The following is a 15,700-nucleotide window of genomic DNA, read 5'->3' as shown; positions in this document are numbered from 1 at the left end:
AGGTATGGGTTAAGGTGTGATCAACTAGTTAATGTTAATGTTATGGGGTGCTTATAAAGCGCAAACAATCATCCCAATGGGATATCACGGCGCTATAGTTGCAGACAAAAGTGCGTAGGTAATGCGGGGAAAGTGCCAAATGATTACGTTTTTAGTCGGGTTTGGGGAAGAGGAACGTTTTTAGCTGTTTCCTAAAGGATAGGTAATTAGTTATTAGTCTGAGGTGCACTGGTAGATTGTTCCAACTGTTAGCCATCAGGTGGGAGAAGGCTCGCCCTCCCATCTTTGCGGTTTTGACACGTGTGGTTCTGGCTCTAGCAGTAGATTGAGAACGTAGATTTCTGGATGGGAAATAGAGTGTGACTTTGTTTTTTAGGATGCACGGGCCTGTATTATGTAGTATTTTATAACTAGTAGAATGGTATCTCATTAAATCGCTATTTCTAGAAAATGTTTTTACCTTTAAAATTGTTAAAGATTAGGATAACGTTATCCGATGTTAGAAAGATAAGAGATACCTACAGAATGAATAGTGTCAAAACGAGTTATCTTAATAGTTCTTTTTAAGAATAAGAGCACAAATGTATGAAATTTTCCACCCCACATTGAAGGAGGAATAAATTAGAATGGATATAGAGGGGTGATGCCTCTTTTTTAAAGATGTGTTTGTTTGAAGTAAAGGAAATATTGGATTCCTTGTGATGATGAAGTTGTAATGGAACTACCGGTTGATATGTTTTCTTTTTTATTATTTCAGCCCTGATGATGTCCTTTTAGGACGAAACGCGTTGGCTGATTTAAATTGTGGAGCTAAGCTGCAAGTTCAACAGTTAAAAATGAAATGAACTATTGTTGATCTTTAATAAAGAAGGACTTCTCATTGAATCATCTGCCTGAGGACTGATTATTTAGAAGGACTTTAATAATTTATTGTTTCACTTTTTGTGAATTGTGGCGCTCCTTCTCCTTACAATTCAGTTTTCTACAAATGTGGTAGATGTGCGTTGGACCACGAGGAGTGAGCACCAAAACTTACTGTATATTTTTGTGAATTGAGTAATCAACTAGTGTGCTGACGAGCGAAGCCCTCGCCGCTTGTGCTGTATCAATTAGGATAAAATCTTCTTCACATCCCAGAATATTGGCAAATGTTCCATGTTACAAAAAAAATGTATAACAGTCTCTTGGGAAGCCTGTTATGTCCTTTGACACATTCTGCACTGAGTCAAACAGTCAAAATTAAAACGTGGTCTCTGCCGGCAAGCTCTTAACTCATCCTCCAAGAATTAAGGCCATAGTATTAACATTAAAGAGATACCCGTCAAGTGGCTGAAATAGATAGGGTAAACTGGAAACTCTGGGCACAATCCTAGCTCCCTTGCTTAACCAAAATGTGTGATTCTAGGCAAATATTTTATTTCAGCAAACCTCCATTTTGTTCATTATCACATATGAGCGAAACTTCAAATTTGAAAGTTCAGGCTGTGGGCTGAACGATGTCCTTTTTTAATTCGATAGCCTTTAATGTTGATCCATCTATAGGAAACTAGGCTATATGAAGGGGACACAACTGCCTTGCCTCTAAGTTCATTTATAGAATGGGCATAAGGGCGGGAGGAGGAATGTTTCTCAGTTCTTTTAATATAAATACTTCTCAAAGCAGAGATACAATCAGATGCACCAAGGTAAAACGTTTTCACGCGCTAAAGTAATACACTTTTTTTTTTAATTTTGAAGATGCCATAATTTAACAGGTTGGTTGCATGACTTGCATGTCAAATAGTTTCACGGCTCGGCTCGTGCACGGGCTCTTAGACTTAAGAGCCGAGCCTTGGCTCGGCTCTCCGTGTTCATTTGTTGGCTCGCCAACCTTAAGGAGAACCAAACGCCCCCATCACAGTCCATTTTTAAGGGTTTGGAAAGCACCACATGTGTTTTAAATACAGGTAAAAGTTAAACAAAACGGCACCATCTTGACTCCTTGCTATATTGTTTGATGTTTGCTTCTCGCCGAGAGGCGTCCAGTGCCCCAAAGCTCCTGAATAAATAGCAAATGGTGTAAAAACGAATTACTTGGTTGCGGGCTGTGCAGATGTACGCACCTCTTTCACGTTTTAGGTTTAAAGTATTTTATTCATTCAGTGTGTCACATCCAAACTTACATACCGCAATACAAGATTGGCAAATGAAAAAAGGGCAGAAGTTCAGCATGACACTACATTTCAATACAAACGTTCCCCACCCCCCCCAACTACCCAACGCCCCCCGGCCCCCCCCCCCCCCCACCGTCCAGTGCGCTACTAACCTGCGGCCCATCTCCCAAAGCTATAAGTAATTGGGGAGGAGGGTCTCAACCCACTCACTGGTCTGGCGCTGCCGGGCTCGAAAGCCGCAGGAGGCGAAGGTACCTCGGACAGGTGAGCTCCCGAAACTCTGTGAGCAGCAGAGAGTGGAAAGGTTGCCACAGTTCATTAAATTGCGTTACATCCCCAGCCACCACCAAAGACAATTTATCCATCCCCAGCACGTGCCACAGTCTGTGGAGCCAACCAGTTATCGTGGGCACTGTGTCTGTACGCCAGTGTATCAAGATATTCTGAACTGCAGCGCCGAGTGCAATGGCGATCTGCCTGCCTCTTCTGGACTTAAGGGGATACATTAGCTAATTTGGGAGTCCTAGCAGGGTATACGCCGGGAAGCGCGGGAGCTCTATGCCGAAACGCAAATCAATTTCATCCAGCACCTCCTTCCAGTAGGCAGTTAAGAGGGGACAGTCCCTGAGAATGTGCGTGAGCGTTCCCCTTTGCCCGCACCCTCGCCAGCATGTATCTGTCTTACTATGATCAAACTCATGAATCCGTTCAGGCGTATAATACCAGTACGTGGACACTTTAGTAAAAGTGTTGGTGAGGCCCATATGGTATGCTGAGTGGCGCGCCCTGTAAGATATGTAGTCCCAGTCCTTGTGGCTCAGTGTCCGCCCAAGCTCCCGCTCCCATCGAACCCTCCCTGGGTTGTGGAAATGTGTTGAAGGTAATTGCAGAAACTTATACAGGTCCGAGATTAGCTTCGAGTCCGACGTACGGGACACCAGCCATCTCTCACACGGTGAGAGCCTCCTGTCCGCCACATCCCTCACCTGTGGCTGAAGCGCCCAATGCCGGACCTGCATATAACGGTGTCTCTCCGTTTCGGGGAATGAGAAGTCCCGCCGAAATTGTGTAAACGGGATGACCCCCTCCGGGCCATACAGGTGATATAATGCTCTACACCCTGCCTGCCGCCAATGCGTGAAGGCTCCCCTCTCCATCCCAGGAGTGAAGGCGGGATTATCCACCAGCGGCGAAAGCGGCGAGGGGAATGTGGTGAGGCCATATCGAAGGTAGGCCGCATCCCAGACCCGCAGAGGCACCCTAGTAACGAAGGAGGCGTAAAGGTTCCTAGGCTGGTGGGACCGGTGCAGGAACGGTATCTCCTGCAGAGGTCGCCCCTCCACCGCTTGGTCCTGGAAAAGCCAATGCTTATCCGACTCCCACCTGCACCATTCGACCAGGTACCTCAATTGCGCCGCTTGGAAATATTTACGGAAGTCGGGAATACCTAGGCCCCCAGCCTCAGGGGACATAAGGGAGAGAGTCCTACGTAGCCTAGGCTTTTTCCCCTGCCAAATGAACCGGGCCACGTCCGACTGTAGCTGCTGTATCCACCCCTTAGGCGGCGGCAGGGCCCTGAACAAGTAGAGTACTTGCGGCAAAATCGTCATCTTGACTGCAGCAATCCTACCCAACCAGGCAAGAATGCTGCGATTCCAGCGGCCCAGCTCGCTCTTGATCTTGGTACCCAAGGCCGAGTAATTGGCTGAAACCATAGCGGGCAACGTAGGGGCGATCAGAATCCCCAAATAAGGTATCGCCTCCGAGGACCAAAGCAACGGGAACCTGTCTTGCAAATGCGCTTTAGTGTCAGCCGCCAGGGAGAAATCCAAAGCCACCGACTTCCCCATATTTACTTTGAAGCCCGAGACCGCACCGAACGCCGCCAGTTCTTCCATACAGGCTGGAAGTGATGTCTGGGGTGCAGCCAATGTAAAGATGACATCAGCGTAGAGACTGATCGCGTGTGTAAAGCCTCCCATCCGTATCCCCTCCACCGCCGGCCGCGTCCGCACCCGTTGAGCGAACGGCTCCATGTAGAGAGCAAAAAGCAGGGGCGAAAGCGGGCAGCCCTGCCTAGTACCTCTCTCGATGGGGAAGGCCGCAGAGGTGTGGCCGTTAACCCGGACCACTGCCGAGGGCTCCCTATAGCAGTTAAGGATCATGGAGCGGAACCGATCTCCTATACCCGCCTTCACCAGCACTTGTTCCAGGAAGGGCCAATGCACCCGGTCAAACGCCTTTTCCGCGTCAACCGTGAGCATCATCCTCTCACCCGGGATCCGGGAAGCCTTTTCCAGCAGGTGGACCACCCGCTTCGTATGATCCACCGTCTGCCGCCCCGGAACGAAGCCCGCCTGATCCGGGTCGACAAGGTCGGGCAGATGAAGCGCCAGGCGGCTGGCCAAAATTCCAGTATAGAGTTTCAGGTCGACATTCAGGAGAGAGATCGGCCGATAAGATCCACAGTGCTTAGGGTCTTTCCCCGGTTTGGGGATGACCGTGATGGAAGCCCTCAAGAGGTCAGGCGATATGGCACCAGGTTCCGCAAAGGAGTTGAAGAGGCGCGTGAGAACGGGGGCCAGCAACCCGCAGAACGTCTTATAGAAGAGGGCCGAGTAGCCATCGGGGCCCGGCGCTTTGCCGTGCTTGAGTCTGGCAATGGCTGTTACCACCTAAAAATACCAACACCAAATGCACCACTTAACCTCTATAAATTGAATCTTATAACACTTCTTTAGTAGTCCGTGTCTTTTACAAAAACTCCAATTTTATTTTGCAACAATTTATACATTTAAAAGGTCAACATTTTCACAGAACAGCCGGAACAGCCGACGCGTTTCGTCCATCAAAGGACTTCTTCAGGGCTGTAACAGATATATACAAAAGTATGTTGAAAACTTTGTTCAAACTGGCTGAAGACATATAAGTTGACATTACAAAGACCCTTTTTACAGATAACACCCATGTGTTATCATACACATATACAATCATTATCTTAAAATGCAGATTGGTCCCTCATAACACAAAACATAACATGCTGAGATTGAACCATTGTTTCAAAAGCATTTCATATGTTTACAACGTGCAGCAGCAATTAATCTTAAAGAGAAATACATAAAGAATTTCAAGAATATACAAAAAACGGCAGCAATTGATATATACACCTAGTATACATATAAATATCAGTTTAAGGTTTGTAATCGAGAGACATTTTTTATGGGTAAGAGCACTTCTCCCACAATGTCTCAACCCTAATATAGTTAAAATTTCGGACGATAAAAAAGAGGAGATGACCAATGGGAAAGGCATAGACTAAAAAGCAGTGATGGTAGCAGCAAGTATAAGAACAGTGAAAAAAATCAAAAGAAAGTGAAAAGAAAAGAAAGCTGGAAAAGTAAAGGACAAAGGGATTAAAGACGCCACGTAGGAAAAAACAGCCAAATATTGAAACGTCTAGAAGTTGGACACGTGTGATAAAAATATATATAAGGTCTATACACACCGAGATAAATAAATCAGTGTGACCGGAAAGATATATCAATCTTAAATCCTTGATAGAGTGTTAGAATCCCTGGTACCGATATTCCCGGTAGTAAGTTGTAGCGCAATCAATCTGGGGAGACAAGTACAATATATGTACAACCATAGTTAGTTATGATGCCTGATTGTAACGTGTATAGATAGAAATGCTAATAGGACTCCGCTAAATGATACTCACTTTAAATCCGAAAAGTCAGTGAACACTGTGTTTATTCCAAACAATCTATGGAAAGGCACGTTTCAGGTAAGGCCCAGTAAATGGTGGTCGATCAAATTTGAGTGATAATCGATCAGTTAGGCTAATGTAGTCAAAGAAGGATACCTACAACAAAAAAATGACAAAAAAAATATATACATCCCTACGTAACTAAAAGTGCACAGAAGTAACATTAAGATTTTGATAAACTTACTAGCTTTGTCAAAAGTGTACTTATACTATGAGCAATGGGAGGGGGAAAGGAATGGGTAGATCAATAAAAGGGCATGCCTAAGGTTGAGAGCGCCACCTTTAATAACATCCATGGGCTGTTAGATACAAGAAATAGCGGTCCCATTAATACGGCCGCCATCTTTGAATGGTGAACTGTAGTAATGTAAGTGTGTCCATAATTAAACAGTCCCGTAATTAGGCTGCACCCCACGTCTTATCTCATGGACTTAAAAGCCAAAAAACGGTGGCGCTTACACACACCACCCACCCGTCCATTTGTCTTTATATAACATGTTGTAAACGTACTAAGACCGGCAAGGGCAATGTCTTACATCCTAGCTTGATGCAGACCGAGTAGATGTTATAACTCTATGTTTGAAAAACCTACGTCCAAGTATGTATGTCTAATTAGAAAAACGTTTGCTCGACTATGGCTGGTGAGCCATCAGCCGGGCGTCACTCTTGTTAAGACTAAGTAAATAAAAAAAGTCTCCTCAAAAGAAGTGTTAGTCCTTACCAGATTCCGTATCTTAATGGGGCTGGTCCAGCATCCACCCAACCCGTAAGGTGGCCGTAAGATCTCCCACGAGGGGGTTCCTTATGTATAGGCCATGTAATCATGCCAAATTGAACGCACCTGGTTCAACCAAAATTCCGTGTGCTGGTTGCCGGGCAACGGAGATAACAGAATAGACAACTCTAACATAGGCGCCATCTTGTAGAAGCTAAGACATAACGAAAAGGGATCCGTACGCTTCGTAGATGTTTCAAAAAATTACTGTTGATACAGGTCCATACCCTAACCGGAAAGTTCTTATTGAAAATCTCAAAACACATATATCGAGCGAGCCTTCAGTATGATAACTCGGCAATATAAAAAAGTCTCCTTTAAGTCAAGTCGAGACGCGCAGTATTATAGACATCACTCAGATAGTAAAATCCATGGATATGACTTATGGGAGGAGAGTGGGAAGAATAAAAAAGTGAGTAGTCACTCTTATTAAATATAAGCAAAAAAAGTCTGTCAATCTATTTACAAAAACCCTAAATTCATGACGCCATCTTAAAGTGACCAATAGGTAACTTTAGATATCTGATTAGCTCGTATTGGGATGTCCCTCCTTATCCCCTAGATACGGTCGTGTCCAAAATGGAAAGATCGTGTCGCCTAATACGGGAGGCGGAGGTGCATCCCCGAAGTTACCAAAGGCTCAATAGACGACAAGTGTATAACAGTACACGATATTTGCTATCAAGGTATACATACAACGAAGGAATAAAAAAGAACAATAAACCGCATGACCCAATCCCGATTAGCTAAAGCTTATAAGGTCGGTATGGGAGAAGCATTGGTCTTGATAACTTATCAGATCCACCCATGACGATAAAGGAAGCACCTCATACACTAAGCACGGAGTTCATAAAAAGGGCTGATTTGAATGTGTAATGGATAATATATGACGATGTGGAGTGCCATATGCCAAAATATGTCTGTGTGTGCGTCGGGGGGGGTATGAATTAAATTTGCACAGACTGAATCATCCCTGAGTAAACAGCGATATAACGAACGGTAACTATAACAAGAGGAAAAGTGAAATGGGTTCTTGCGGAAACTAATAAAAAAGCGTCAACAAAAAGGGGGTATGGAGGAGGTTATATCAATGGGCAAGAAATGCCCGTATAAGGGTCCAAATGGTGAGTACCAAGTAGGCATACAAGAGACTATCAGGTTGCCAAAATTGCATGAAGGTTCAATGAAAATAACGATTACGCATTAGGGGATATGACATGTGGATGGAAGTGCTCTTAGATATTGTTAAAAGCTCCAAAACAGAACACAAAACACCGCAACAGATAGTTTAAACTTATCATTCTTACATAGATCTCAAAGCAAAAATGGGTCGGGGGGTTGTATCTAGACTATTAATGACCAATTCAGTACTTCCAAATCCTCTTGTGATGTTTCGGTGGGGGTGTCTTCAGACTGAACAGAAAAGCTTTGAGGGCACTCAGAGAAAATAGTGCATCTCTGATTCGCTATTATGGCCCATTTCGACACATCGGAGTTTACAGATCCAACCAGCCTCGTTTCTTCTCAGGGCAAGTTCCCTATTTCCTCCTCGAGGTGATACTGGTATGTGGTCTATGCCAAAGAACCCGACGAGTGGTAAACAATATTCCATTCGGGGAGATGGTAAGAATGAGAAGGATCTGCAGCACACAAGACTCTTTCATTCACCACATCTCAGAGACTAAGGAAAGATTTCTGGCTAGGGGTTATCCAGTGACCCTCATGAATAAAACAGAGAGGAGAGCTCTTAACATGGACCGTGAAAGCACATTAGAAGCACGAATTCCACGCAAAAAGAGGGGGGAACATTTACCCGTGGCCCTGATAACAGGGTTTAACAGAGACAGCAGTAGGGTTTACAATATTCTCCGAAAACACTGGAGACTCCTGGAGGATGTTCCAGGTCTCAGGGACTCGATCACACATAACCCCAAAATCACCTACAAACGTGGTCGCAGTTTGAGAAACATGCTTTGCCCGAGCATGATTAGATCACCAAACAATTCCAACTGGATGAGGGAAGGCCAAGGGGGTTTCTACACTTGTACCAAATGCTGCGTCTGTAAAATTGGAAAAAATAAAATGCGCACATTCCAGTTCAACAGTGAAAAGACATATGAAATCAGACACATCATAACGTGTAGAACCACGTTTGTCACATACATTTTAGGGTGCCCCTGCAACATAATATACGTGGGCAGTACTAAAAGGGAACTTAGGATTCGAATCCAGGAACACCACAGGGCAATAAACAACGGTGACTCCAGGTACCCACTTACAGCGCATTTTATAGAAAAACAACACCAGCCCGGAGAACTTTGGTTCTTTGGCATAGACCACATACCAGTATCACCTCGAGGAGGAAATAGGGAACTTGCCCTGAGAAGAAACGAGGCTGGTTGGATCTGTAAACTCCGATGTGTCGAAATGGGCCATAATAGCGAATCAGAGATGCACTATTTTCTCTGAGTGCCCTCAAAGCTTTTCTGTTCAGTCTGAAGACACCCCCACCGAAACATCACAAGAGGATTTGGAAGTACTGAATTGGTCATTAATAGTCTAGATACAACCCCCCGACCCATTTTTGCTTTGAGATCTATGTAAGAATGATAAGTTTAAACTATCTGTTGCGGTGTTTTGTGTTCTGTTTTGGAGCTTTTAACAATATCTAAGAGCACTTCCATCCACATGTCATATCCCCTAATGCGTAATCGTTATTTTCATTGAACCTTCATGCAATTTTGGCAACCTGATAGTCTCTTGTATGCCTACTTGGTACTCACCATTTGGACCCTTATACGGGCATTTCTTGCCCATTGATATAACCTCCTCCATACCCCCTTTTTGTTGACGCTTTTTTATTAGTTTCCGCAAGAACCCATTTCACTTTTCCTCTTGTTATAGTTACCGTTCGTTATATCGCTGTTTACTCAGGGATGATTCAGTCTGTGCAAATTTAATTCATACCCCCCCCGACGCACACACAGACATATTTTGGCATATGGCACTCCACATCGTCATATATTATCCATTACACATTCAAATCAGCCCTTTTTATGAACTCCGTGCTTAGTGTATGAGGTGCTTCCTTTATCGTCATGGGTGGATCTGATAAGTTATCAAGACCAATGCTTCTCCCATACCGACCTTATAAGCTTTAGCTAATCGGGATTGGGTCATGCGGTTTATTGTTCTTTTTTATTCCTTCGTTGTATGTATACCTTGATAGCAAATATCGTGTACTGTTATACACTTGTCGTCTATTGAGCCTTTGGTAACTTCGGGGATGCACCTCCGCCTCCCGTATTAGGCGACACGATCTTTCCATTTTGGACACGACCGTATCTAGGGGATAAGGAGGGACATCCCAATACGAGCTAATCAGATATCTAAAGTTACCTATTGGTCACTTTAAGATGGCGTCATGAATTTAGGGTTTTTGTAAATAGATTGACAGACTTTTTTTGCTTATATTTAATAAGAGTGACTACTCACTTTTTTATTCTTCCCACTCTCCTCCCATAAGTCATATCCATGGATTTTACTATCTGAGTGATGTCTATAATACTGCGCGTCTCGACTTGACTTAAAGGAGACTTTTTTATATTGCCGAGTTATCATACTGAAGGCTCGCTCGATATATGTGTTTTGAGATTTTCAATAAGAACTTTCCGGTTAGGGTATGGACCTGTATCAACAGTAATTTTTTGAAACATCTACGAAGCGTACGGATCCCTTTTCGTTATGTCTTAGCTTCTACAAGATGGCGCCTATGTTAGAGTTGTCTATTCTGTTATCTCCGTTGCCCGGCAACCAGCACACGGAATTTTGGTTGAACCAGGTGCGTTCAATTTGGCATGATTACATGGCCTATACATAAGGAACCCCCTCGTGGGAGATCTTACGGCCACCTTACGGGTTGGGTGGATGCTGGACCAGCCCCATTAAGATACGGAATCTGGTAAGGACTAACACTTCTTTTGAGGAGACTTTTTTTATTTACTTAGTCTTAACAAGAGTGACGCCCGGCTGATGGCTCACCAGCCATAGTCGAGCAAACGTTTTTCTAATTAGACATACATACTTGGACGTAGGTTTTTCAAACATAGAGTTATAACATCTACTCGGTCTGCATCAAGCTAGGATGTAAGACATTGCCCTTGCCGGTCTTAGTACGTTTACAACATGTTATATAAAGACAAATGGACGGGTGGGTGGTGTGTGTAAGCGCCACCGTTTTTTGGCTTTTAAGTCCATGAGATAAGACGTGGGGTGCAGCCTAATTACGGGACTGTTTAATTATGGACACACTTACATTACTACAGTTCACCACTCAAAGATGGCGGCCGTATTAATGGGACCGCTATTTCTTGTATCTAACAGCCCATGGATGTTATTAAAGGTGGCGCTCTCAACCTTAGGCATGCCCTTTTATTGATCTACCCATTCCTTTCCCCCTCCCATTGCTCATAGTATAAGTACACTTTTGACAAAGCTAGTAAGTTTATCAAAATCTTAATGTTACTTCTGTGCACTTTTAGTTACGTAGGGATGTATATATTTTTTTTGTCATTTTTTTGTTGTAGGTATCCTTCTTTGACTACATTAGCCTAACTGATCGATTATCACTCAAATTTGATCGACCACCATTTACTGGGCCTTACCTGAAACGTGCCTTTCCATAGATTGTTTGGAATAAACACAGTGTTCACTGACTTTTCGGATTTAAAGTGAGTATCATTTAGCGGAGTCCTATTAGCATTTCTATCTATACACGTTACCATCAGGCATCATAACTAACTATGGTTGTACATATATTGTACTTGTCTCCCCAGATTGATTGCGCTACAACTTACTACCGGGAATATCGGTACCAGGGATTCTAACACTCTATCAAGGATTTAAGATTGATATATCTTTCCGGTCACACTGATTTATTTATCTCGGTGTGTATAGACCTTATATATATTTTTATCACACGTGTCCAACTTCTAGACGTTTCAATATTTGGCTGTTTTTTCCTACGTGGCGTCTTTAATCCCTTTGTCCTTTACTTTTCCAGCTTTCTTTTCTTTTCACTTTCTTTTGATTTTTTTCACTGTTCTTATACTTGCTGCTACCATCACTGCTTTTTAGTCTATGCCTTTCCCATTGGTCATCTCCTCTTTTTTATCGTCCGAAATTTTAACTATATTAGGGTTGAGACATTGTGGGAGAAGTGCTCTTACCCATAAAAAATGTCTCTCGATTACAAACCTTAAACTGATATTTATATGTATACTAGGTGTATATATCAATTGCTGCCGTTTTTTGTATATTCTTGAAATTCTTTATGTATTTTTCTTTAAGATTAATTGCTGCTGCACGTTGTAAACATATGAAATGCTTTTGAAACAATGGTTCAATCTCAGCATGTTATGTTTTGTGTTATGAGGGACCAATCTGCATTTTAAGATAATGATTGTATATGTGTATGATAACACATGGGTGTTATCTGTAAAAAGGGTCTTTGTAATGTCAACTTATGTCTTCAGCCAGTTTGAACAAAGTTTTCAACATACTTTTGTATATATCTGTTACAGCCCTGAAGAAGTCCTTTGATGGACGAAACGCGTCGGCTGTTCCGGCTGTTCTGTGAAAATGTTGACCTTTTAAATGTATAAATTGTTGCAAAATAAAATTGGAGTTTTTGTAAAAGACACGGACTACTAAAGAAGTGTTATAAGATTCAATTTATAGAGGTTAAGTGGTGCATTTGGTGTTGGTATTTTTACATGTATTTTCCAAATCTTCTTGGAACGACATTGTGTTGGCGGGTGTCGACCAAATTTGCACACTTGCGGTGATTCTATTATATCACCATAACTGATATGGGGTAATTTCTAAGACCGGTGCTGTTCTAGAGGGCTACCGCTAGCTTTGTGTTTGGTTTTGTATGGCTGTTACCACCTCCTCTATGCTAATAGCCCTGTTCAGGTGGTCCGCCTGTGCGGGATCCAGGGAAGGCAGAGTGACCGAGTCCAGATAGGAGGTCATAGCCGGTACATCCGTTGGGTCACCCGCGTAGAGGCCCCCGTAAAACCCCCGAAACATGGCCGAGATGCATGCATCATCTGTCACTGCACCGCCCGTGGGGTCAAAGAGTTCCTTCACCGACTGGCTCTGCCGGGTGGCCCGGAGTCTATTGGCCAAAAGTTTAATACAGCGATTTCCCCCCCCCCCCCCCCCCCGTGTAGAAAGCGTGGCGCAATCGGAGGGCCGCATATTCCGCCCGGTCCACATCCAAGGCAGCAAGAAGTTTCCTCGCTTCTTTGAGCTGCCGCCAAATCCTCGGAGCCCCCGTTCTGCGGTGTATCAGTTCCAACTCCCGAACTCTGTCAGTAAGCTCATCCCTCTTTAGCTTGCGCTCTCTATTTTCGGCCGCGGAGATTGACAGGAACTCCCCTCGGAGGACCACTTTCAGGGCTGCCCACTGGGTGGCTCTGGTGGTATCTGTGTTATCATTATGTGCCAGATATTCCCTAAGTACCCGCCCAATAAGATCCGTAACCGCCTTCCTGTGTAGTAGAGTATCCCGAAGGCGCCAGACCCTCTCCGGGGCGGCCGACGGCGGCAAGCAAAAGGAGGCCTCAACAGGGGCATGATCCGACAGGGAGATAACCCCCATGTCCACAGCGGACGCCAGGGCCTGCGCCGGAGAGGTGACCAGGAAATGATCAAGCCTCGCATAGGTCTTGTGCGCGTGGGAGTAGTAGGAGTAATCCCTGGCCGCGGGGTGCTTCTGGCGCCAGAGGTCCCCAAGGTCCACCTCCGCAAGTCTAGCCTTACAGTCGGCTGAAAATTCCCCAACCTGCGGGGAGCGCTGCACCGAACGGTCGACCGCCGAATCAAAGACCATGTTAAGGTCGCCCCCGAGGATGAAATCTCCTCCACCACAGACTGCAAGAACTGCTCCTGTCTATCATTGGGGCTATAAAGGGAGCCTATCGTGAATGTAATGCCCCCCACCCGAAACCTATGTGCCAACAGCCTCCCTTTTATCTCTGCTAATTTGTGCATGTGTTCCCCCCGGAAATGTCGAGCCACTAGAATCGCCACCCTGGCTGTCTTGGCAATCCCGGGAGAGAAAAACTGCGTCGGGAATTTACAAGAGCGTAGCCGATGTGTATCCTGAGGCAACAGGTGGGTTTCCTGAAGAAGGCATATGTCCGCCCGTGTGTTTTCTAACAAAGAAAGCACTGCGCGCCGCTTAACTGGATTGTTCAGACCCCTGACATTCAAGGTCACAATCTTAAAGGTATGAGGGGGCATACGCAGACATGTGTATAAAGGCGCTAGCGTCCTGCGTGGCGATCATAGGGAGCAGGCGCACCCCCCCCCCCCCCAAACCGCCAGTCAGTCTCCCAAAGACAGCATGCCAAGCCGCTCCCCCCTGCGCTGCGCGGCCTAGTACCAATCACCAGCCCCGATGTGACCAGGTCTCCCCCCCCCCCCCCCCCCGCACTCCCCAACCCTACAATCCGCCTCCTCGGGCGCCTCCTCATCGGCACAAAGCAAGACAAAGGCAGGAAACACCGGCAAAGCAACAGCTCCGGACAGAGCGCACTGGACAACTCCCACCCCCAACTCCCCCAACCCCCCCCGGCACCCCACCACCCCAAAACAACCCCAACCCCCCCTCCCAGTCCCCCGAACCCCACTCCAAACTCCCTGGATCCCCGCCCAATCCTCCTTCGGTAACATGCAAACCGCCCCTCACGTGTCCCCCCCCCCCCCCCCAAGTCCCGAAACTCCAATGTCCAAGTCCTGCCCCCTGGGAGGCAGGTCTTCGGTGAGGTATACTAGTGAACGTCCAGCCACCACTCCTTCCCCGCCCGCCCCCGCCCGGCCCCCAAACCTGCATAGCAAATAAAGGCTGTGGAAATCTCCCCCCGGAGCTGCCTCACGCAGTCAATGCTACGTCGCTGACGCCTGTGTTCCCGGCCACTTCCATTACCGCATCATCCATGGTGGGCGAGTCCGGGCGTGCAGTTCGTCCATGGGGCCGGCGCCCTGAGACCCTCCGCCATCCATCCTCCCGGGGGCGCCCCCGCCTCTGCGCGGCCCCCTCGGCCTCCGGCACCTCGATTCCCAGGACCCCACATGTCTCCTGCAGGAAGCGCAGTTGGTGCATCGTACCATTCCAGCGGAAAATGAGTCGAAAGGGGTGCCCCCAGGTATATGGCGTGTCGTGCGATCTGAGAAAGTCCGTAGCCACCTTGAACGATTTACGCTTCTGCAGCGTGATGGCTGACAGGTCTTGGTAGAGGGCCACCTGATGGCCTCAGTCAGAGGCTGCCGCTTCCGCGCCTCTACCATGATGCGCTCCTTAAGTGGGAAATCCGGGAGGAAAGCCAGAATGTCCGGAGGCCGCGCCGACGCGCTTCGTTGGGGTCCCACTCTATGCGCTCGGTCGATCCGTATAGGAAACCCATCCGCTTCCCCCAATATCTCACGGAACAGGGCTTGCATACAGCCCGCGACGTCTGCCCCCTCGGCCATGGATGGCATTCCGCGGACCCTAATGTTGTTCCGCCGAGACCTGTTTTCAAGGTCCTCGGCGTGTGCCTGGAGGTCAATCTGCTGGTCCCTGAGGCGCAGCACTTCCTGTTGCAGTTGTTCGACTTCCTCGTCTCGTCTGCGGCCAGTGTCCTCCACCGCGGCCACTCACACTCCCAGGCCATCCACTTCCCAGCGCATCTCCCGCACCTCACCTGCCACTTCACTCTTCAGGGTTTGGAAGTCCTCCCTAAGGGTGCTGAAAAGAGACTCCATAAAGGACCTGGTGAGGGGAGGTTCTCCGTTTCCAGTGTCCTGCGCCCCTCCGGAGGTGCCAGGGGACTGCTGCCCCCGATCCGCCCGGTGCTGCTGTTGTCCTAGTAGTTCCGGTAGGGTGCGCTCCCCCTTCCTCCCTCCTTTGTTGCCAGCCATGGTCGCCGAGGCACGTCCGCTCCCGGACCCACA

Source organism: Triturus cristatus, chromosome 12, assembly GCF_964204655.1.
Source record: "Triturus cristatus chromosome 12, aTriCri1.1, whole genome shotgun sequence".
In the NCBI taxonomy this organism is placed as follows: Eukaryota; Metazoa; Chordata; class Amphibia; order Caudata; family Salamandridae; genus Triturus; species Triturus cristatus.
Note: the sequence above shows the minus strand (reverse complement) of the source record.